At 45.9% G+C, this 21,855-nt stretch overlaps 1 protein-coding gene across 3 annotated transcripts in view; it reads right to left on the reverse strand.

Moving 5' to 3' along the window:
* RARA (retinoic acid receptor alpha) overlaps positions 1–21,855 on the reverse strand; it is a 255,221-nt gene that overhangs the window by 96,317 nt on the left and 137,049 nt on the right. The window lies entirely within an intron of this gene.

Below are 21,855 nucleotides of genomic sequence, written 5' to 3' on the forward strand. Positions count from 1 at the left end.
CTTCATTTGCCTAATATAATGCATATGACCTCTCCCTGAACCTCTATTCTCACCTCCAAATGACCCAACTAGCTCCTTCTTCCAGCTGGTGACGTCACAGATTTTCCCACCCCCCCCTCTTCCTGCATATTTTGAAGTGGACTGACCACTCCTTCCCTGACCCCCCCTGCACCCTCTCCTTCTAGGATATTAGTGTGGGACACATCACATTACCAGCACTGTCTATTATCCACACACAATCCAGACCTGTTAAATAGAACACACAGCTTTCCACATGTGTACAGTTGTACAGTGCAAAACTGGCAATTGTTAAATTACACTATTTAGATTTCATAGGTGTAATAAATTGCCAATTCTTTAACCACTTAAGCCCCGGACCATTTTTTGTGATTCGGCACTGTGTCGCTTTAACTGACAATTGCGCGGTCGTGCGACGTTGCACCCAAACAAAATTCACGTCCTTTTTCCCCCCCCAAATAGGGCTTTCTTTTGGTGGTATTTGATCACCTCTGCGGTTTTTATTTTTTGTGCTATAAACGGCGACAAAAAAAATGCAATATTTTTTACTTTTCGCTATAATAAATATCCCCCAAAAATATATAAAAAAATATATTTCTTTCCTCAATTTAGGCCGATATGTATTCTTCTACATATTGTTGGTAAAAAAATAAAATGAATCGCAATAAGCGTATATTCATTGGCTTGCGCAAAAGTTATAGCGTCTACAAAATAGGGGGTAGTTTTTATGGCATTTTTATTATAATTTTTTTTTTTACTAGTAATGGTGGCGATCAGTGATCTTTATCGTGACTGCGATATTGCGGCGGATACATATGACACTATTTCTGCACCATTGTCATTTATACGGCCATCAGTGCTATAAAAATGCAAGGATTACCGTGTAAATGACTTTGGCAGTGAAGGGGTTAAAGGGTCACTAAAAAGCAACATTTTTATTTTTTTTAAATAACAAACATGTTATACTTACCTGTGCAGCTCGTTTTGCACAGAGTGTCCCCGAACCCTGTCTTCTGGGGTCCCTCGGCGGCTGTCTCAGCTCCTCCTCGCAAAAGCTTTCTACCTTCATGCATGGTGGAAAGCTTTTGCGAGCGCGTTCCCGTGATACAGCGACGGGCATAGCCACCGACTGTATCACTCGGCCCCGAGCCCCAGCGTCATCCGCTGTGATTGACAGCAGCGCCAGCCAATGGCTGCGCTGCCATCAATCCGCCCAGCCTAGCCAATCAACGGCCAGGCTGGGAACCCAAGATCACATGGACGCGCCCGGGAATTTCGAACGGTCAGGTAAGTAAAACGGGGGCTCGGGGGGGGCATACCATCGGATGTTTTTTCACCTTAATGCATAGCATGCATTAAAGTGGAGGTTCCCCCTAAAAAAAAATTCTAACAATACATTCAGAAGACTGATTACACTGCGGGTATGCTGGGTTTTTTTTTCGTACATACCTCGTTATCGCCGTTTCATCCCTCGGCTTCCGGGTATGATTCTTGCTGGACTGGGCATTCCTAGTTGATTGACGTTCCTCTGATCGGCACATACTGCGCGTCACGACTTTTCCGACAGAAGCCGAACGTCATTGCGCAGGCGCCGTATAGAGTCGGCTCTATACGGCGCCTGCGCAGCAACGTTCGGCTTCTTTCGGAAAGTCGTGACGTCAAGTATGTGTCGGTCAGAGGAACGTCAATCAACTAGGAACGCCCAGACCCGAAAGAATCATACCCGGAAGCCGAGGGATAAAACGGCGATAACGAGGTATGTACGAAAAAAAAAAAAAAAAACAGCATACCCGCAGTGTAATCAGTCTTCTGAATGTATTGTTAGAAATTTTTTTTAGGGGGAACCTCCACTTTAAGGTGAAAAAACATTTACCTTTACAACCCCTTTAACCAGTAGGGGGCGGGGAAGGGGTTAAGTGTGCCCTAGGGAGTGATTTTAACTGTGAGGGGGCTGGGCTACCAGTGACACCACACTGATCACTGCTCCCGATGGATCACTGTCCTGTCACTAGGCAGAACAGGGAAATGCCTTGTTTACAAAAGGCATCTCTCCATTCTGCCTCTCCGTGACACGATCGCGGGACACCAGCGAATATAGAGTCCTCGAGTCCCGCGGCACTGTCACAGAGCTTGTGGCAGGGGGCTTGCGTGCCCGCTAGGCGGCAGATTCAAAGCAACGTACCTGTGCGTTGCTTTGCCTGCCCATGCCATTCTGCCGACGTATCTTGCCTGCCCGTGCCATTCTGCCGACGTATATGTACGTGAGGCAGACGGCAAGGGGTTAAACACAGATAAATGATCAACAGACAACACACTAATTACTCCTCTTTAGAAATTTTTGGTTTTATTAATCTGCACAACCGTTAATGACTGGCACTAGATACCAACTATTTTGGTATGTGTGCCACCTGAGCTATGTTCCTTTACTGCTAAATATAAAACATGGAAGTTCAACAAGAACAGTCTTTGATAGGCAAATGGTCATCGTGTAAACATTATTATAATTATTATTATAATACAGGATTTATATAGCGCCACAATTTGCGCACCGATTTAAAACGTTAGGGCAAACAGTACAGCTACAATATGGGCGGCACAGTGGTGTAGTGAGTAGCACTCTCGCCTCGCAGTAAAAAGGGTCGCTGCTTCGAATCCCAATCACAACACCTGGAGTTTGCATGTTCTCCCTGTCCCTGTGCCAGTTTCCTCCCACACTCCAAAGACAAGCTGATAGGTTAATTGGCCTCTGTCGAAAATTAGCCCTAGTATGTGAATGTGAGTAGGGGACTTTAGATTGTGAGCTCCTTGAGGGTAGGGACTGATGTGAATGTACAATGTATATGTAAAGCGCTGCATGAATTGACAGTGCTATATAAGTACCTAAATAATAATAATAGTAATACAAGAATAATCAGAGGACCCTGCTCGTAAGAGCTTACAATCCAAAAGGGAGGGTCAAGTGATACAAAAAGGTAATAACTGTGGGGGATGAGCTGATGGAGAAAATAAAAGGTACAGTTGGAGCTAGAGAGACAAGCATGGGAAGAGATGACAAGGGAGCCAAAGAGCAGGAGGTCTTGAGAGGAACAAAAAGAACGACTTGGTTGGTATTTTGAGACTGGGTTAGTGATGTAGCTGGGGGTCAAGTCGTGGGTGGCTTTGTAAGTTATTGTTAGTGTTTTGAATTTAAAGAGAAGCATGTTTTTTTTTTTTATTTACCCATCATACTTATCTAGGTGGATGGAGCATCAGTCCGATGCTGCATCTGTCCACCGGCGCCTCTGCAATAAGAACCAAGCGATCGAACAACATCGATGACTCAGTTCTCACAGATCCCTGAGCGGAGAGCTGCTCACTGTCAATCAGCATCTCTGCTCCTCCACGCTCACTGGAGTGCCGAGATGTGGAGGGGCAGATAGCGGCCGTCTCAGTCTCTCAGTGGCTCGCTGAGAGGCTGAGACGGGTATCAGTCCAGGCACCTGGCGGATCCAGACTTTGTCGGGATGACGCGGTGCCTGGACGGATTCAGACCACTCTCTGCTGAAAACAGGTCACAGGAGTGTAAAACACATTGCACTCCTGTGACCCATAGGAGAAGCCCAGTTAAACAAGCTCAGGCTAGGCTTCCCCTATAATTAGTTGGGTGAGTGGCAGCCAATGGAGGGATTGGCAGAGAGGGGTAGCAGACACTGAGCGGTTTGTAAGGTAGAGGAGTCTGGCCGCGGCATTCACAATGGACTGACGATGGACTGAATAGGGAATAGCCTATTTAAAGGTAAGCCAATGAGGAAGGTAAGCCAATGAGGAAGGGAAGCGATTGGATGTGGGGCTGAAAGGAGAGTTCCAAGTCCTGGATAATACCTAGAAACCTGGTATGCGGGGACAGGTTAATAGTTGTGCCATTGATCTTGGCAGAGAAGTGAGGGGAAGAGGCACGTGGGGAGGAAATATAATGAGCTTGGTTTTGGACAGATTGAGTTTGAGGAAGTGGTGTGACATCCAGGACTGATATGTCTATTAGTAAATTAGTGATGCGCGAGGAGACTGATGGCGTGAGCTGAGGGGTGGAGACATATCAGCTGACCCAGGGAGGAGGTGTAGATTGAATATAGGAGAGGTCCAAGAACAGAAACTTGGGGGACCCCGACGGAGAAAGGAAGTGGAGAGGAGGAAGTAGAATTGTAAATGACACTAAACGTGCAGTGAGATAGGTAGGATGAGAGCCGGTGTTCTGTCAGATATGGCAACGGAAGTGACGTTCCGTCGCCGCCATCTTACTACACCCCGCACTCCTTCATAGTAATGATACACCGAGAAGGGGGCAAACGGATATCTTGTTACATCCACCGGAGCTTTGCATTTCACATTTATTTGTAACAGGAAACGGAGTATATACTGTATGCTTAAATACAGTATTTGGAAATCCGACGGACTGTTTAGATGTTAAATTTTAAAAGCAGCGGCAAACCTGTTGACCTCATAGGTTTGCTAATGTGACAGAACGCCCCTGATTTAAAAATTTAACATGTAAACAGTCTGTGACTGTGAAATACAAAACTCTGGTGGGTGTAACAAGATGTCTGCTTGCCCCCTTCTCTGTGTATCATTACTAGTGCGGGGTGTAGCAAGATGGCTTGATGGAACATCACTTCCGTTACCAATTCTGACAGGTCACCTAATCTGACAGAACACCAGTGAAGAGCACAGTCACGGAGACCAAAGGAGTAATGTTTTTTGAGGAGGAGGGGGTGGTCAACTGTATCAAAAGCAGCCGAAAGGTCCAGGAGTAGGAGTACAGAATAGTGCCCATTGGTTTTTGCTGTTAGTAAGTCACTTGAGTTTTAGGAGAGCAGTTTCTGTGGAGTGTTGAGGCCGAAGTCCAGACTGAAGGGGATCAAGAAAGTTATTCCTATTGAGGTGGTCATGAGGTTGCTTGTAGACCAGGCATTCAAGGAGTTTAGAGAAAAGGGGGAGCAAGATGTGGTAGGGGTTGGTAGGGAAGGAAGGCTTTTTAAAGTGGAGATTCACCCAAAAAATACATTTTTAACATTACATTCAGCCGAGTTGTCCTAATGACAATCGACTGTTTTTTTTTCCCGTACATACCGTATTTTCACCGCCGCTTCCGGGTATGTCTTCTGCGGGACTGGGCGTTCCTAATTGATTGACAGGCTTCCAACTGTCGCATACTGCGCGTCACAAGTTACCGAAAGAAGCCGAACGTCGGTGCGCAGGCGCCGTATAGAGCAGCACCGACGTTCGGCTTCTTTCGGCAACTCGTGACGCGCTGTATGCGACGGTCGGAAGCCTGTCAATCAGATAGGAATGCCCAGTTTGAGGGGGAACTGGGTCCAGGGGACAGATAGTTAGGTGGGAGTCAGGGCCGGTGCTACCACTAGGAAAACTAGGTGTCCGTCTAGGGCGCACTGCTGTCTAGGGCACCCAGCTGCTGGTTTCCCTACTCTCTGTGCTATGTAAGTTTTCAGTGCTGCATTATAAGTACCTCTGTAATAGATGTTATAACCCCTAGTGGGCGCTGCTGGGATCTTTATTGTGCACATCTAGGGAGATGCAGGAGATGCCTCTGCTACATGTTACTAAGGAAGCTGCTCTGTAGTATCATTATAGAGGTGCAGCCCTGGAGGACATGTCCTGATGGAACGAAAGCAGACATCCCCTGCGCGCCTCTATGATCAGTGCTCTCTACTGCAGGCGCATGCTTCCACTAGCTCCGGCTTCTGTCACACTGATGCTCGGGCAAAGGGGGTGGATTAAGGAGGCGGAGCCAAGGAGGGTGGCAGCAAAATGAGGTTTCACCTGGGGTGTCAAAAATCCTTTTACCAGCCCTGGTGGGGGTAGAAATAAGTTTAGCAACCTTGTCTATAGTAGCAGGGTAGAAAAGGGAAGTGGTGTTAAGTGGGGGAGATACCTGTAGAGTGGACATGTCATTACAAATTGAATCAATCTTTTTTTTTTTTTAAGTGATTGGCGATCTCCTGGGTACCGAGTGAGTAAATGGGTGGAGGACGAAGTAGAAAGTTAAAGGTAAAGAAGAGTTCACGGGGACGGTATGATAAGGGGTTAATGAGATTGATAAAATAGGTCTGCTTGGAAGTGTGGAGGCAGGAATAGTATTTTTGGAGAGCAGATTTATATTGGTCTTTGTGAGATTTAGTCTTGCGCAACAAACCCTCAAGCGTGCGGCTAAATCTTTTTGGACTTCTGGTGTCATCTGCTTGTCTATCGTAAACATCTTCAAAGGTCTCACCACTTTCCATAATCACCTTCACAAGTCTTACCACCTTCACAGGTCTCATGACCTTCCACAACCACCTTCACAGGTCTCTCCACCTACCATAAACATACAAAGGGTCCAATTAGGTCCGCCTATCAGTTTTTCAGACAGAGCTGATTGGACGGCTCATTCACCCCTATAACCTGGCAGGTGTAAATGAACTTGTGTCCCTTTACACATGCCTACCTCAGGTCCAATCTGGAAGGGGGATCGGTCCTCCTCGGTCTAGGCAGATAGGATCGGAGGGCAGCCAGGTGTACATGAACAGGAGAGTCCATTTACACCCGGCTGCTCATAGAGCAGAGCAGGCTGAGTGGACACAAACCTGTCATATCTCTGTCTCTGCTCGGAGCTCAACAGGGGATCAGCGGACAAATCTCCTGCTGATCAATACAAATTCCGCCCCGTGTGAAAGAGGCCTAACAGTTTTGGTAAGTCTCAGGAGTTTGTACATTGTGCAATCAGGTTGTTAAAGGGGGCTTCCAGATTCCGATAAGCCCCCCACCCACAGACCCCAACAACCACAGGGCAAGGGTTGTCGGGAAGAGGCCCTTGTCCCCATCAACATGGGGGCAAGGTGCTTTGGGGTGGAGGGCGTAGAGCCTCCCCTGCCCCAAAGCACCCATCCCCCCATGTTGAGGGCATGCGGCCTGGTATGGTTCAGGAGGGAGGGGGGGCGCTCGCTCATGTCCTCCCTTTCCTGACCTACCGGACTGCATGCTCAAATAGGGGTCTGGTATGGATTTTGAGGGGGCCCCCCCACGCCATTTTTTTTTAAATTCTGCCATGAAAAAAAAATTTCAATTTTTTTTTTAGCCGGCAATTCCTTTTTTTTTACATTCAACGGGAAGCCCGCTGACAGCTCATGACTCATCGGTTGTTAAGGATGTGGCGGCCAGCTTCCCGGCCCCCTCCTTAGCAACCAGCCATATACAGTTTAAAAACAAAAAATGCAAATTGTGGCAAAAACGCGGTACTTGCGTTTTGGATGCGGGTCCATTGAAGTCTATTACATGCAAAAGGCTGCATTTTGCGTGAAAAAAAGTCCCTGACCCTTTCCAAAAACGCACAAAATGCATTGATGTGAACATGTTCTATAGGAACCCATGTTAAAAAGATTTCCTTGCATATCTGCAAAATGCATCAAAAAACACATTAGTGTGAATAGAGCCCCAAGATACTTTAGATCTCTGTACCTTGAAAACAAAGTACAGTAAAACCTTGGTTTGAGAGCGTTTTGCAAAACAAGCAACATTTTTTAATAAATTTTGCCCTGAAATAAGAGTAGCGTAATGTCACAAGGCGGACTTCGGGGGTCCGCCTGCTCCCGCCAGCTCAGTGGGAGATCAGTCCGCAGATCTCCGCTGAGCCGACGGATTACAAGCTCCTCTCTGCTCACTGAGCGGGGAGGGGTCTTTTCGCGCACCGTTGTCTCCTATGGAGCGATCTGATGAAAACGGACAGCATGTCAGTTTTCATCAGATGTTACCCGATCCGCATGGATGGATGGGGACGTGCCCCCCATACGTCCGTTTTTAGCGGATCGGATGTCAGCGGACATCCGACGCTCCATAGGGATGCATGGAGCGGCCGATCAGGTCCGCCGTCAAAACTGACAGGCGGACCCGAACGGTCCGTCAGTGTGAATGAGGCCTAAGTGTAGCAATATGGTTACATTTAAAGTGTAAGTAAACCCATCTATCATTTTCAGCCAAGGAAGCTGCCATCTTGGCCTATATTTAATCTTCAACTGCCATGGTGCTGCACATGTGATCAGTTATGACACCAGCCATTGGTTGGTTTGACTGTTTGGTAGAGAGCACAACCAATGTGACAGTTAGCAATCCCGGCATGCCGGAAATGTAACTGCTTTTTGAAACTGTTAAATCGATGGGTTTACTTCCGCTTCAATGAAGGTACAACATTTAGCAACGTATTGCTACACTTAGAGGTGCCTCTCTTTTATACCCTGTAAAAAAAATGCTTTGATATACAAGTGCTTTGATATACAAGTGCTTTGGATTACAAGCATGTTTCCGGAACAAATAATGCTTGCAAAACAAGGTTTTACTTTAATGAGAAATCTGTAAATATCAGAAGCTGAACATAATCAGCCCATCCTTCGACCAAGCCTAAAAACCCATTGTGATCATCGCATGTTGTGGACAGCGGCAAACGTGATACTTTGATCCCTACCTTTACTCTGCAGTCATATCCATTTTTTTTTTCACACAGGACTCAGAAAATTTACTTAGCTTGCACATAAATCGGGTATTCTTTGCAAAGTGAATTTTTACTTAGCTTCGCCTTATTCGCTATTTTAGGTGAAAATTCATTCTGCAAAGAGAGCGTCTTTTAATAAATCCTCCCCATTGTGTCTATGGCAAAACTAATAGCACCAACATTCCTAAGCCATTGAACTGCTTTGATCAGTCTTCATAAGGAATCGGCTTCATGCATTCCTTTGGAAGAAAACATTTCCTGGGACAAATCTTCAAAATGGGTCCCTGGAAAATAAGGATTGTGGGTAACCGATATCATGGCAAGGATCAATTGAAATATGCAGATTATGAGGATTTACTCCTTCCAGTGGCGAAACTGACATTCCTAGGAACAAAAATCTCCAGGAACAAATGTAAAACTATAGAATGTCCCCTGAAACAGGGACAGTCGGCAACTACGCTCATACATAAATGCCAAGCAGAAAATGGGGCACATGAGATCTCCTTCAACAAGACAGATTAACTGACGTGATCGTTTATATAATCCATTTAGTCGCAGTGGTAGTGAGAGCTGACCCACTTTCCCGAATTGCACCAGCCACACCAGATATCAAGGCTCTCAGAGGCAGAAACTTAGCATATCGGAAAACAATTTTGCAAAAAAAAAAAAAATGCAGAAAGGCGCGCCTGGTTATAACGGATATTTGCTAGGAACATCGTTTATCATCATGGGGGGGGGTTAAAAAATTGCATGGAAGGTGGATTGGGGGGGGGGGGCAATGGGAGGAGAGGGCTTTATATGCACATGAAAGTCTTTTTATAGCCCCTATAGAAAAAGCAGTCTTTAGATCCCAGGAAGGGGGCAGCAGGGAAGCTGGGTAATAAAATAAGGAGGGGTGAGGGGGATACCTCCTAGGATGAAGCTCCTTTATCAGGATTCAGGATTTATTGCTCCAGCTCAAATGGGACTTCTGGCAAAGACTCCTCCCGGCACAGCTGGCAGAAGGGGGGGCTGGATGAAAACAATGGGTTAAATTTTAGCCCCCTGAGAAACAATATCGGCACCCCCTCCTTTTGTGTGTAAGAAACAGGCACATGGTCTGTTTGTGTAGCACAAACAGGTAAGTGATATCTTTTAGATGTATGACCTTTTTGAGGAACAATGGGCAAATCGTAAGGTTGGGTAACATTTCCATAATACCCTCGGCCTTTAGTGGGTCATATGTGCTATCAGATTGTGCAATCAGAGTACAGACTAAACCAAACGATGCTAAAACAATCCATTCTATTAGTACCCAATTAAACTGACCAGAAGGAATTATAAACCGTGAGTGGCCTTTGGACACCTTCCCACTGAAATCCTTCAATCTAAAAATTGAAGGAGCCAGGCAGAAAATTTTGGCTGGACAGTGGCCGGGTCCAATTATTATTCTGACAGCTATGGGTACCAACTGTCAGAATACAATAGCTGACACTGCAGATTTGATTTGTCCATCCTTGCATGGATGAGGGTATCGATTGATTTCTCTCATTCAGCCTTCGAGACTGAACCAAAGAACATTTTGACCAGCTTTAGGTAAGCTCCTGCACTGCACAGATGTTGGTAGATCCAAATGAGATTGTATGGCCATCTTTATACATAGTATGTGTGCTGACTGTAATGCCGCGCACACACTCTCGGAATTTCCGACAACAAATGTTCGATGGGAGCTTGTTGTCGGAAATTCCGACCATGTGTAGGCTCCATCGGACATTTGCTGACAACAAAAATTTGAGAGCTGGATCTCAAAATTTTCCGACAACAAAATCCGTTCTCGTAAATTCTGAGCATGTGTAGACAATTCCGGCGCACAAAATTCCACGCATGCTCTGAATAAAGTACGAGACGGAAGCTCTCGGTCTGGTAAAACTAGCGTTCGAAATGGAGATGGCACATTCGTCACGCTGTTACGGACTGAAAAGCACAAGGCTGAAAAGCACGAATTGTCTCTCACCAAACTTCTACTAACACAAGATTAGCAGAAGAAGCCCAAGGGGTGGCGCACTTGGTATTGAACTTCCCTTTTATAGTGCCGTCGTACGTGCCTGCTTTCCTGGGGATCGGAATTTCCGACAACATTTGTTCAACCGTGTGTATGCAAGACAAGTTTGAACCAACATTCCGTCAGAAAAAAATCCACGGTTTTCTTGTCGGAATGTCCGATAGTGTGTACGCGGCATTAGAATTACTGTGTAGATGTGAATACAGATCAGACCAGAACACTTAATAGTCAGGCTACTAGGAAGTGTGCGTTCTTTGTTGTGTGGAGAACAATGGTCTATGTTTATGGACCATGTTTGATTGTTAATGTACGAGGGACAGAGGGTCGGAATCTAAAAAAGCCAGCTTTTAGCACGCAAAACTGACCTGTAGTATACAGGTTTGTAGCTCAAAATGTATTATGTGACAGCAAACATAGAGGGCTGGAACGGTCCTGTGCATAGGGCCTACAGAACCGTTGGGACCAGCACAAAAGGAATAAGAAAGTGATTTACATCAACTGACACCTACTCTTTTATTGGCAATAGAAAGCCTTTTTATTTTAGCGCCATCTCTTACAAACACTCCTGTCCCTTTCTTCCTGAGTTACTAAATAGGCACCCTGCATACACTCCACATGCATCCAAGCATGGCCAGAATGACCCCTCACCCTATTCTGAGAAAATACTATATTTCATTGGCTGTTAAATGGAGCCTGTAACAATTTGCATTTTCTGTCTGTCCTGTGGTTAAAAAAAGGTTTCCCCCTAGTGGAACCCAGGCAGAATTGCTGAATTCACCGACCAGTTCTGGGGAAAGCATGGTGTCCCACCGAGATCCAGGATTCCCCAAAATGTCTACCCAAGCCGATACACATGGACACCTTCCCTTTTCTGTCTTTGTAAAGGTGAATAAATAGATGCTTGTATAAATAGGGAGGCAGACGCAGCAAAGTGTACATAGGCTTCATAGTAGAGGCCATTGGGGAGGAGTATCTAGGGCCCTCAAGAACACCTTGAATCAAGGAGATGAGCAGGATCTGAAGACTAGGCCATAAAATTGTTTACCTTGCTTTTTAGAACAGACCATCTTTATCTTAAAAAGGTTATGTTTGTAAAGTATACACATGCAAATGGCCATTGAGAATTACGTATGCACCCCTACATCCTTCTGAATGGTTCAATAAATAATGCTGGAATAGAAACTGAAAGATATGTTCATGGTAGCCAATCAGGTAACCTTATTTTTTATACACAAGATTACGTAAGGGAACATTTGACAAGAGACCTTATACCTGCATCAAACCTGATCATAGTGAACAATGGCTACTCCGAGCACTATTTAGATGCAGGTTGGGCTATTATCCTCCAAGGCTAGGCCCAGCACACACACACACACACACACACACACACACACACACGGCTTCAGAACCATGAAGCACCAACTAGAGTACATGCAAACCCGGAGACAATTTGGAGCTGGCATGCACATTAGGGTGACCACGTGTCCTGGATTGCCCGGGACAGTCCCGCTGCCATGGATATACAAAAAGTCTGGCAGCTTACCTGTCTCCATGTGTTCATTAGAGGCCTGACCCTCTTTCTGGCTGTCTTTTATCACCTTCCTCCCTGTATGGCTCCACCCCAGGCCATCCCAGGAAGCCTATATTAACCACTGCACTGTTAGTCTGCTTTGCTGTTCAGCCTTTGTTTGTAGCTCATTCCTGTCTGCCGTGTGCTAGTTTACCTTTCTGTGTACCGACCTTGGCTCATCTCTGACTTCTCCTGTTTGCCTGTTTCCCTAACCCTTGGCCTGTTCCTTGATTACCCTTGCCTGCCTGTTGCCCCGACCTCGGCTTACCCATCACTATCGCTTGTCCGGGTTGCTGCCTCCCCTCTCTCCCTGCAGAGCGTGACCTTGGGGACCCCAGGGGTCGCGACCTGGATCCAGCTGCGGCGAAGGCCATCCTCACCACTAGAGGCTCTGGTGAACACAAAGCTGGGTCTTAGACTCCGCGCCCTGGGGAATCTTGGGCTCAAGCTTCCCCTCTGTTTGCAGCAGTCGGCCAAAGGGTTCACTACCCTGTGGTGCATCCCTGACCCCAACGGGTGACCTGACACCCGAATTTTGCAGGTCTGTCCCAGGCACATAAATTCCAGGACAATACAGTGTCCCGGAATGAAACTGACACAACCCCCCCCCCCCCCGGGTCAATCTGATGCCCCCAAAAAAGATCACCGCTTTACTCACTGACAGTACTTGTCCTGGCCGGGAATGCCTGGGAAGGTGATTTTTGGGAAGGGGGGGGTGTCCCTGAATGGTAGTTTGGAAATGTGGTCACTCTACATGCACTGCAACTGTTCAGGCTCCATTTTTATTCACAAGGAACAAGAAACCTGATTGCTTTGGTAGCAGCAAAACTCCTGCTACAATAGTGGTAAAATTTAAGCTGACCCAAAGTCTAGACGTTATTATTAGGAGACTTCTCCACCAAATACACTGATCAGCACTGCCGGCTATGGCCAGAGGCACGGATTGTGCAGAAATATTCCAATAGGCTGGTTGTACAGTAGTTGATCGGTAGATCAACTTCTGTATAACCAGCCTGCCCATACATGGATCGAAATTCAGCTGGTCCATGCAGAATTGGATGAATTTTGATCCACGTGTGGTCGGTTTATAAGTTCTGGCTTCACTCTGAATTGGTTGTGCTAACTACAGCTTTCCTTTTAACCACTTGCTGACCATCAGTCTACTTCAGCGGTGAACCGATGAAAACGGTCCGTCGGACCATTCTCATCGGATGGATTGACCGTGTGTACGCGGCCTCAGGTGCATATAACCTATCAAGCTGTTGGTTTATTCAGATCATCTGTAACATGACAGCAATGGACTAGAGAAGACGCAACTCATGGGCAGGGGTAATATCAGTGGCTGCCCAATGGCCAAATAGGATATGTGAGAACCCAGAAGTGGTGGCAAAGATGGCGGCAGCATGGGACAGAGAATGCATCGCCCGGCGCTCAAGAAGGGTACACTTGTAAAGAAGGTTTGCCATAATGTGCACATAATGGCCAACATCCACCCGGCATACAGGGGGTTAAATCCGCTTTAAGGATGAAAGCCCCAGAACCTACACCTTCAAACACAAGTCAGTCATGGCAGCTTCCATATTTCTGTCTTGAGAGCTTTCCTTGAAATGCTTGATCACAGTTTTCAATTCCACTGTTAGACCTCTGGAGATTTCTATAGGATCTTTGATTAAAAAGTAGCATATTTCAGGTTTCTTTGTGTAAGAATTTTTGTTCCAACATGAAACAATGTCAGGTTAAAAAATATATAAGGTTTTGAGTTTTAGCGCTTTGAAACATAAGTGTCAGAGGCACAGAAAATGACAGCTCTCCAATACAAATTAGCAGATGGTTCCTCATTCACAGAATGGCTAGTCCAATAAAGAATAATTTTAAGCATCGGTATGTTATGCAGAGTAGTGGTTCAAGATGCAACCATGCAGAAGTTGCTTCTGGCCACTGAACCTGGAAGCTGGAAATCCCTGAAGTAGACGCCATACTCCAGTGATCTCCATTTGCTTCCGGGTACTGCGCCAAGTGGTTGCTCTCCTGCAGTGCAAACACAGGAGATCAGCTGCTCTGCACGGGTGCCATTCAAAGAATGCTTTGCATTTTCTGCACGGGTGCCATTCAGAGAATGCTTTGCATTTTCTGAATGAATGCAAAATGTTCTGATGTCTTGGCTAGGGGCAATGGCCAGGTATGGTATATACATAATTACATTATTTACTCCAAGCTGGACCAATGTAACTGTATAAAATACCCATGTCCGGAATCATTCTTTAACCACTTTGCATGTTCGCACTTCGCATTGCTCTCCTACATGTAAACATGATAATTTTTTGATAAAAAATTACTCAGAACACCTAAACACTATGGCCCAGATTCTCAAAAGAGATACGACGGCGCATCTCCAGATACGACGGCGCATCTCCAGATACGCCGTCGTATCTATGCGACCGATTCTTAGAATCAGTTACGCATGGATATTCATTAAATCCGACAGGCGTAAGTCTCTTACGCCGTCGGATCTTAACTGCAATTTTATTTTTGCCCGCTAGGTGGCGCTTCCGTCGATTATGCAAATTAGCTAGATACGCGAATTCCCGAACATACGTGCGGCCGACGCAGTAAAGTTACGACGTTTACGTTAGGCTTTTCCCGGCGTAAAGTTGCCCCTGGGTCTATGAGGCGCAGCCAATGTTAAGTATGGCCGTCGTTCCCGCGTCGAAAATTAAAAAAATTACGTTGTTTGCGTAAGTCGTCCGTGAATTGGGCTGGACGTCATTTACGTCCACGTCAAAACCAATATGTCCTTGCGGCGTATTAGGAGCAATGCACACTGGGAGATTTCCATGGACGGCGCATGCGTGAAAAACGTCAATCATGTCGGGTCACAGTTGATTAACATAAAACACCCCCCCCTTCCACATTTGAATTAGGCGGGATTACGCCGGCCGATTTACGCTACGCCGCCCCAACTTACGCAGCAAGTGCTTTGAGAATACAGCACTTGCCCATGTAAGTTGCGGCGGCGTAACGTAAATCAGATACGTTACGCCGCCGCGAATATACGCCAGTCTACGAGAATCTGGCCCTATTTTTTTAGCAATGACCCTAGAGAATAAAATGGTGGCCATTTGTAATTTTTTATGTCATACAGTATTTGTGCAGCAATTTTTCTTCCAGGGTAAAAAACTGTCAGTGCTTACATCTCCCAGCGCCGGAAGTGACCTTATGATGTCGCCTCTGGCCTCCCAGGAGCATAGAGATGGCCGGAGACCATTCCGGGCCACGATCAGTTGTATGGTAATCCAGCAGCGCCACCGGATCTGTTCTCCAGGTCCCTGATCGTACAGAAGAGCCAGGAGCGCCCGGAGAGGCACCATAAGGGACAGACGTCCCCTTCCGCTGCCTGTAAATGCCATCCAGTGGCTCATGATAGGATGATTTTACAAGACAACCAGGGCTGTTTTTCTCAAACAATAGGTGCAAGAACTCAACCACAACACCCCCAAAACCCCTCCACCCACACACACCCCAAATCACAACAAATAGTGGGTGTGGTGAGCCAAATTTCACAAACAGTAGGAGGGTCTTAAAGGGGCATTAAATACCAGGATTGCATAACATACAGAGTGCAGAACTGTCACTTGTAAAACACAGAAACCGGACTTCTGTGTTTACATCTGATTGTGGTGAGCAGAGGTGGTGGCATTCATTTGAATGGGCTGTCAATGCACCCAAAAACAGACATGCATATTTTTTTCCAAAACAGCATACCAACACACATGCAGTGCTTGTGGGTTGTATTAGACCAACCTTGGTGCTCCAGCTGTTTTAGAATTACAAATCCCATGAGGTCTTCTGCTCTCCTTCATGGTTACATGGGTCTTCAAACTACGGCCCTCCAGTTGTTCAGGAACTCCAATTCCCATCATGCCCAGTCATGTCTGTGAATGTCAGAGTTTTACAATGCCTCATGGGATGTGTAGTCCTGCAACAGCTGGAGGGCCGTAGTTTGAGGATCCCTGAGTTACACGTTCGGGGCGGGGAAGTGAGCTAGCTTTATAACTACAGGAGAGTAAAGTCTGATCACCAACTTATCTGTGTTATGTGGAGAGTCTGTATAAATCCAAGCACTAAATGGACAGATTGCAAATCCTTAACAGGTAAAACCTCGTCCATATATGCATTTCAACTTTAGCCCTTTGCCTGGAGCTCAGCTTAAAAAAAAAACCCTGCTTGCTGTATCCTTGGAGCAGTTTCCAGGAAACACACATAAATCTTAGCACATGTAAACTGTGCCACGTAAAAAAAGTAGAAACATGAATATAGTTAAATGAAATATTCATCAAGGCCTTCGCAAAGGCAATGTACAAAACCACGATGTTTAGATTTATTGAGGCATACAGATCCATAGAGCTGAATATAATAAAACTACCCTTGCAGTAGGGCTCCCCATACTAGAAACAAAAAAGCTTTCACTTACCTTATCCCTCACTCCTCCAGTAGCCAAAGCTCACTTATTCTCTCCAATGCTCCAGCTTGTGGGCTGCCCTCAGCATTCTCGCTTACAATGCAGGACTGATGGTCCGGCATTGTCCTGACCGATTGGTCTGGCCCAGCAGTTGCTGCTGCCAAACAGAAGGGGACCAGAGCACCAGTCACATCAAAGAGGGAGCTTGTGGGAGTGAAGGATAAGGTACAATCCCTGGGTTGCAGGAAAGAAGTTTTCACCTTCTATGGCCTGCCTAAGTCTACAGGATCAAGTATGAAAACACCACCAATGGAAGAACCATTCTTCCCACTTGACCATCAATGGAAGAATCATTCTTCCCACTTGACCACCAATGGAAGAACCATTCTTCCCACTTGACCACCAATGGAAGAACCATTCTTCCCACTTGACCACCAATGGAAGAACCATTCTTCCCACTTGACCACCAATGGAAGAACCATTCTTCCCACTTGACCACCAATGGAAGAACCATTCTTCCCACTTGACCACCAATGGAAGAATCATTCTTCCCACTTGAGCACCAATGGAAGAACCATTCTTCCCACTTGAGCACCAATGGAAGAACCATTCTTCCCACTTGAGCACCAATGGAAGAACCATTCTTCCCACTTGAGCACCAATGGAAGAACCATTCTTCCCACTTGAGCACCAATGGAAGAATCATTCTTCCCACTTGACCACCAATGGAAGAACCATTCTTCCCACTTGACCACCAATGGAAGAACCATTCTTCCCACTTGACCACCAATGGAAGACTTACTCTTCCCACTTGACCACCAATGGAAGAATCATTCTTCCCACTTGACCACCAATGGAAGAACCATCCTTCCCACTTGACCACCAATGGAAGAACCATCCTTCCCACTTGACCACCAATGGAAGAACCATTCTTCCCACTTGACCACCAATGGAAGAACCATTCTTCTCACTTGACCACCAATGGAAGAATCATTCTTCCCACTTGACCACCAATGGAAGAATCATTCTTCCCACTGACCACCAATGGAAAAATCATTCTTCCCACTGACAAGGCTATTGTAGAGTGAGCTGTAGATATTGTAAATTTTGCCAGGGGGTTTCCTAAGACCTGAAAGTTATTTCAAGGATTCCTCCATGTTAAAAAGGTTGGGAAAGGCCAATTCGAACATGATGATACTGCCATGAAGGTCACCCCCAGTTATAGGGTGACAACAGTCTGTCTAAAAATTGTGCCCCTGTCTTCTGCTGAAGAATGAAAAGTTGACCTTTTAACACACATTATGTAGGCTTAAAAGCAGAAAAAAACACGAGCAGACCTTTGGGGGAGTGATGAAAGCTCCTTACTTATATTTGTATATCAGCTGCTCCCAGGGTTCCCAAGTGCTCACAGGTTCTCTGCTTTTTATCTGAGCAACACAGCTTTGGCCTTAAGAACCCACTTAAACCAACAGCTTTCTAAAGCTCAAGAGCGGTAATAATGACAGTGTTTTCCATGTTAATGCTGTAATGGAAAATGTGAACCTCTGCTTTGCTGATCCTTTGTTTCCCTGCTGCTTCATTCAGCTGCTAGGAGGGACCAAATAATGTCATTTGTAAACTCCAAATAATGGATCTCTACTGTTTACAATGACTTGTTTCACACAGCGTCTGTGTGTGGAGGTCAGCATCTTGGTAGAGGAGCAGGTCATGTCAGAGCCTCCCCTAATGACCTGTGATCTGCTAACTGGTGGGGCAATAGTCAACAGCAGCTGCAGACGTATAGAAAGCACAGACCTGCAGTAGCAGGAAGATGCATGCAGCGCAGGTCATCAGGTACAGATTCCTCTCCAGCAAAGAATACAGTAGTGACATCACCAAATCTAACTCCAACTCTCATGAGACTAAGGCAGCCCATATACAGTGTGAATTTCTTTCCTGAAATAGGCTGCAGGAAAGAAATTTGCACAATTCCCCCATCAACACAGACAGTGTTCACAGGGGAATCCCTCCTGCAAAGCAATGGTCTCCTCCCAGCGGGAACGACCATAGACAGTTCAGCATGAATCGGTCAAGATTCAAACCAGTTGAGCAGGTTGAATGTACCAAGTCGATTGATCGATCAACTTGGGTACAAACAGCCTGACGGATTTTAATTGCGATCATCGTGTTGCACTCATCGGCTGCTATAGCCACTAGCAATAATCATGGTCTACAGTGTCTTGGCAAATAAGGGTTGCAAGAAAGAAATTCGCACAATTCCCCCCTCAACGCAGTGTTACCAGGGGAATGTCTCCTGCTGAGCAATTGTCTTCTTCCGGCGGGGTAGTCGTCCCCACTGGAAGAAGACATTAATTATCGCAAACGGCTATAGTAGCCGCTTGCGATAATCAGAAGCAAATCCGGCAGGGTGGTTGTATCCAAATTGATAGATCGATCAACTTGGTACATGCAACCTACCCATTAATGGTTTGATTCTCTGCCTGTTCCTGCTGAACCGGCCAAGATACAAACAGTGGGCCAGATTCTCAGAAGAGTTACGACGGTGTATCTCAGGAAACACCGTCGTATCTGTTTCTGAGCCCGGGTATCTATGCGAGTGATTCCTAGAATCATTTTCGCATAGATACGGCCAAGATCCGACAGGTGTAAGTCACTTACACCGTCGGATCTTAGATGTAATGCGACGCCGGCCGCTAGGTGCCGTTTACGTTCAGTTCTCATTTGACTATGCAAATGAGCCTGATACGCCGATTCCCGAACGAATTTGCGTCGCGTAGTCGTTTCCGTAAGGTTACCCCTGCTATATGAGGGGTAACCTTAGTCCAGTTCGCCGTATGCCATGTTAAGTATGGCGTCGGGTCAGCGTCGTCTTTTTCCGTCGGGTACGTCGTTTTACTAAGTCGTCCGCGAATACAACTTTACGTCAATGACGCTCACGTCGGCGTCATTGACGTTTTCGTGAGCTGGAGCATGCGCACTGGGCTATTTTTCCGCCCGGCGCATGCGCAGTTCGATCGTCGCGGGGGCGTGCTTAATTTGAATACAAGCCGCCCCTTTGAATTACGCGGCCATACGCCAGGCCATTTACACTACGCCGTCGCAAATTACGGAGCAAGTGCTTGGAGAATACGGCACTTGCTCCAGTAAGTTGCGGTGGCGTAGTGTAAATAGCTTACGCGACGCCAACGCAGGATGTACGGGAATATGGCCCAGTGTAAGGCCAGCCTTAAACTAGCCATACACAAAGATTTATCTCCCACTGGGCTGAACGAGAGAAGTCCATATACACACACATATATACATTATATATATATATATATACTCTCTGACTGGGACTGCAGCTTTGCTTTCTTTTAAAACATTTATGTTTTTTTAACTCCAACCACAAAACTGTGCAACAATGAGTAATAACAATCAGTCCCATACATCCCGCTCCCATTAGTTGACCAGAAAAGCAATAAGAGCCATAGTGCAGGATCACCATTGACAATAGGCTAGCCATACACAGTGTCAACAAGTCATCTATATACATTGGGTGTAAAATTACACAATATTACCGCCCACATGGGTGGTAGGGTTGCCATCTTTTCTTCAAGTTACACCTGAATACTTTAGTGGACTATGACACCTTTGGGTGCCCAAAAGAGAGTAGAAATGCAGTGCGCATAGCGTGCTGCAGTAAACAGCAGGCAGCCGGCCGCAGTTCCCAGACGGCAACAGATTTGTGTGCAACTATCTTGGTTACTTGGAGAGCCACAGCCTGGTCTGAATAATGTGTCCAGGTTGCGGTATGCCTGAAACCTGGAAACGTGATTCAAAACCTGGACTGTCCAGGTGACAGGTGGCAACCCTACTGGGTGGGCTTTTCCTTGGCTATGTGGGAGGACCCAAATTTTTTTCTTTATTAACAAACTGAAAACCAGCTAACACTGCCCATAAAAGAAAAGAGGAAGATTGGCGAAAGCTATACGAGGAAAGCAGCGAGAGGGAACAGAGAAAGGAGGGAAAACATAAAAGGGTGGGTGGCGGGGTGGGCAAGTGACAAAGAAGAATGTAATATCAACTGTGTACAGATACATTAGGGCATCTCCCCTCACAGGCGCTTCAGATCTGGTCAAGGCTAGCCATCATTGGTGAGGTAGGTACTCAATGGGCAGGCTGAATGTACCAAGTTAATCGATTGATCAACGTGGGTACAACCAGCCTGCCGGATTCTCCCGTGATTACCAGTAGTGGCTGCTATAGCTTCTAGCGATTACTGCCTTCTCCCAGTGGGTACGACTTCCCCCGCCTGCCCCCCTTGCCAGGAGAAGACAATATCGCGGGCAGGAGGGATTCCCGCCATCAACACTAGGGGAATCAAGCAAATTTCTTTCCTGCAACCCGTGGCTGCAGGAAAGAAATTTGTCCTGTGTGCATGGCTAGGCTTAGATTCTGGGGGTGCCCCTTAGATGATGGCGCCACACTCAACAAGTCTCGTGTCCTGTGCAGGATGCAGTAGATCTCTCTCAATGGAAGTTTTCTGGCCAGGTTGCAGGGAAGCCACCCCTGCCCTACAGAAATATAATTTAAAGTAAAGCAAGCTATTTTTTTCTCCACTGAACAATTTTATAAAGTCCTGAGGCCCCTTTATTGCATAGTAAATTTAAATACAAAAGTAAACTAACCCTTTAAAAGTATACCCCATTTTAATGCAAGCCTTGAATGTATATGGTGACACAGCCTACTTGCCTGGGACCTGTTCTGCATCATCCTGACATTTTTTTATTTTGCTCTGCAGAAAAGCACATAGTACAGTAAACAGAAAGTAGTCTGCCAAACATGGCGGAACAATGACAATGATAAGGTATACAACAATAAGAGCAATGACAAAGTCAATGACCACCCTGCCATTTAAAATAACCTTGTTAGCTATAATGTGATGTTCTGGGAACACCAATTAGATTTTTTTTTTAAAGGCCTACTGTTCTTAGCTCTGCCAATTGTAGGTTCCATGCTGTTTAATAGACGTAGGGAAACCACTTTTGGCCTACAGGAATATCATTTAAATTAAGCTTTATTGCATAGTAAATTTTAATACAAATATGAACTTACCGTTTAGGTTAAGGATCAAATATAGTATGTATACAAATATAGTTACATAGCTAGTCTGGTTGAAAATAGACATAAGTCCATCTAGTTAAAAAAAAAAACGGAAAAAATAAATAAAACAATCCCATATACACAATCCTTTACCCACAGTTGATCCA

This window comes from Rana temporaria, chromosome 12 (genome assembly GCF_905171775.1).
Source record: "Rana temporaria chromosome 12, aRanTem1.1, whole genome shotgun sequence".
Classification (NCBI taxonomy): domain Eukaryota; kingdom Metazoa; phylum Chordata; class Amphibia; order Anura; family Ranidae; genus Rana; species Rana temporaria.